Below are 3,646 nucleotides of genomic sequence, written 5' to 3' on the forward strand. Positions count from 1 at the left end.
AGAAGCGATTATATTTATATGTCTATAGACATATAATTATTTATTAAAATAAGTCTAATCTTTTAATTTTTTCATAATACACTTTAATTATATTGCAAATAAAATAAGTAGTATGACATCATTCTAAAAAAAAATTCTAGCTATTATAATTATAGATGCCTTTTATGTTAATTATTATTTTTTAATTTTTTAAATATACTATCCTATAAGTATGAATTTATGATGATTAAAAAATTGAAGGAGTTGATACATCTGGTATGAATATAAGTGTTTTTACTTAGTTTACATGATTGTATTTCTTTTCATCATGCAGGTGCAAAAACTACTTGGTTATGGTTGAGTATTTTTTTATGGACTCAAATGAAGATGGCAAAAATATTTTTTTATAAAGATGTTTTATTTAAAAGTGTGGCTTATCTATTTAGCCACACTTTAAACAAAATAACACTTTTATAAATATCAAAATCTAACCCTATAACCTATCATCCAAAGGTCAAAAAGAAATATATTCACATGAAGACAATTATAAAGTCTTCATTGTAGTATCTACCTTTTTCTATTACTATTATTTAATGTTCATCAATGTGATTTATAAGAAATGCGTTTTTTTCTCAAAAATATTTTTGAATGAAAAAACTTACATTGCTTGAATAATCTTTATCAGTTTAGTTACACATCCAAGTCTTTTTTGGCAAATAAGTCCAATCAAGTTGGTCAAAACTCAACAAAAATCACTTCCATTACACCAGCGTGTAAACACACGAGCTTTACTAACGTAAACATATCCTTCTTCGTCTTCACATTCCTTATTCTTCTTCACATTTCTCCTTCTTCTTCGCATTCCTCCTTCTTCTTTGCCGCGTTCCTTCTTCTTCTTTGTCGCGTTCCTTCTTCTTCGTCATGTATTTTCTCTCAATCGTCGTTCTTTTATCGCTGCTGTTGTTGCTGTGTTTTTTTCTTTTTTTTTCTTCCTTTAATTAAGGTTCATTTGGATCCAGAAATGAATTCAATATGTTTTTGTTGATGATTGAGTCTTTTTTACTGTTTGTTAAAAACTGAACTAATTTCGGTTCATTTGTGAGTTAATTGAGGTTCACCTGATGCTGTTATTCCTTAAGTAATTTTGGTTCATTTCTTAGTTTAATTGAGGTTCATTTGGGTCCAGAAATGAATTGGATATTTTTTTGTTGATGATTGAGTCTTTTTTACTAGTTCAAAACTGAACTAATTTCGGTTCGTTTGTGTGTTAATTGAGGTTCACTTGATGCTGCTGTAAGTATTGACCAAGTTTTTTATTCCTTAAGTAATTTCGGTTTATTTTTTAGTTTATTTAAAATTCATTTGGATCCAGAAATAAATTTGATGTTTTTTATTGATGATTGAGTTTTTTTGTCTGCTTGTTCATAACTGAACTAATTGAATAGGAATGGAGTGAAATCTAATGCAATTTCATAAAGTAGTAATGAATAGTTTTATTCTTCTTTGCTAAAAAATTTGGTTAATACTTATCAGTAGTATTAAGTGGATCTCAATTAACACAAATGAATCGAAATTAATTCATTTTTGAACAAGTAGTAAAAAAGATTCAATCATCAACAAAATACATCCAATTCATTTTTGGATCTAAATGAACATCAATTAAACTAAGAAATGAATCGAAATACTTAAGAAATAAAAAATTTGGTCAATACTTATAAGCAGCATCAAGTGAATCTCAATTAACACATAAATGAACCGAAATAAATTAAAAAATTAACCGAAATTATTTAATGATGGCACCAGAGAAAATCAGAACCAATAAAAATGTTAGCAAAATGTTGGTGTTGTTGGTAATGACCATAACGAAAGAGAAAGATAACAAAAATAGAAAAGAAGAAGAAGATGCATCATCAGAGAACCTGCGTGCGCGGATTTAAAAGAATAAAGAGGAGGAGGAGGAGGAAAGAAAAAGAACATGTGTTCACGAATTTAAAAGAAGAAAAAGAAGAAGAAACAGAGAAGGAGAAAAAGAAGTTACGTGATTTAAAGTGGTTATGACACTTAATTAAATTTAATTAAGTATTTTCTTTTGATGTAAAATTTTATTCAACCTTTATATTATTATTTAAAGACCCAATATTCATTGCCATATATATACAACATTTAAGGCATAATTAATTCTACTGAGTCCCGAAAGTCAGAACGCCCAAGCGAATCCAATTTTACAAAATCCCATTATGCCACAACAACCTCTCAGCTCAGGCTCCCAAAGTCATCCGCAGCTAGTACAAATCTGATTATTTGACACTATACTCCCTTAATCATAACACGTGTCACCACAAGATAAAATCTCTGTATATCTTTATATATTTAAATTTTTATAGTAGAGCGATCCATATAAAATTTAGGATAACTTACATAAAGAAATGAAATGAAATTTAATATTATTTGAATGTCCTAAATCAAATAAGATGAAGTAAATGTACTCCTTCTATGTAAATCAAAGCTATTAAGTTCAATTTAAGTTATTTCATATAAATCGAATTGAGTATATTCGATTTATATGAACCTCTAGTAAATCGAAGTGACTATATTGGATTTTCTAGTAGAGTCACGTTGAAAGTTTCAGTCCATGATAAATCGAATGAAGCTACTTAGCAAATCGAGTCTAACAAATTTGATTTACCAAGCAAAATGAGTCAATGCAAATCGAATTCTCTTAATTTGATTTAGGGTACGAGTTAAGGTATATAATACTGACAATTTGGGATATTATTGTTATATGTTTATTTTTTATTTTGGGTTCAATTAGAAAATTAGTAATTTTTAGTACCAATCAATTTTTTTTAATTATATTTGAAGGTTGTAGAAGGCTTAGAGAAGGAGAGAGGGAGGAGGGGAGGGGGTTGAATCTATGACCTTCTTTGAGTTTAATGAAATTAGGCTTAACTTATAAACTTTCACTTAGATTCAGTTTGAACTCAGCAGCGAAAAATTTATGAGACAATTTCATTTTGTCTCATGAATATCAGAAAACAGAACAGAGAAGGGAAGAGAGAAGCTGACGCCATCATGTATCCTGGTTCAGTTGCCTTGTGTAATGCAACCTACATCCAGTCTCCACCACAACAGTGGTGGAATTTTCACTATAGTTAAAGTATTACATACACCAATTATACAGGATTGACACAATTCTTTCACTCTCAAGTTCTAACCTAACTTGACTTGGCTATGCTAATACCTAACTCTTTACTCTTAGTGCTAACCAACTAAGAAAGAGGTACCTCACAGGTACAAGATACAAGACAATAGAAACAACCTAAAGAAATATGAAATCACTCTAGGCTTTTCACTCAAGTGTATCACTCAGCCTTTAACACTCATTGACTTTTACTTGAGCTCTCTCTTTTTGCCTTTTACAACTCAAGAAATTATAGAAAAATATACATTAAAAATGAAAAATACAATCTGTAAAACATGAAGGAGATTGATGCTTCAACAGCCTCTATTGCTATGTAGTGAACCAGATTTGCTTAACTCTGATTTAATTTCTCATTATGGCGGAATGTTCCTTTGATAGAAAGTACTGTCCAAGTTGATGAACTCTCTCAGAGAAGACTTCTCAGAACAAAAACTTCAAACCTTGGTTCTCTCTCTTTGCTTCAGC

Source organism: Arachis ipaensis, chromosome B07, assembly GCF_000816755.2.
Source record: "Arachis ipaensis cultivar K30076 chromosome B07, Araip1.1, whole genome shotgun sequence".
In the NCBI taxonomy this organism is placed as follows: domain Eukaryota; kingdom Viridiplantae; phylum Streptophyta; class Magnoliopsida; order Fabales; family Fabaceae; genus Arachis; species Arachis ipaensis.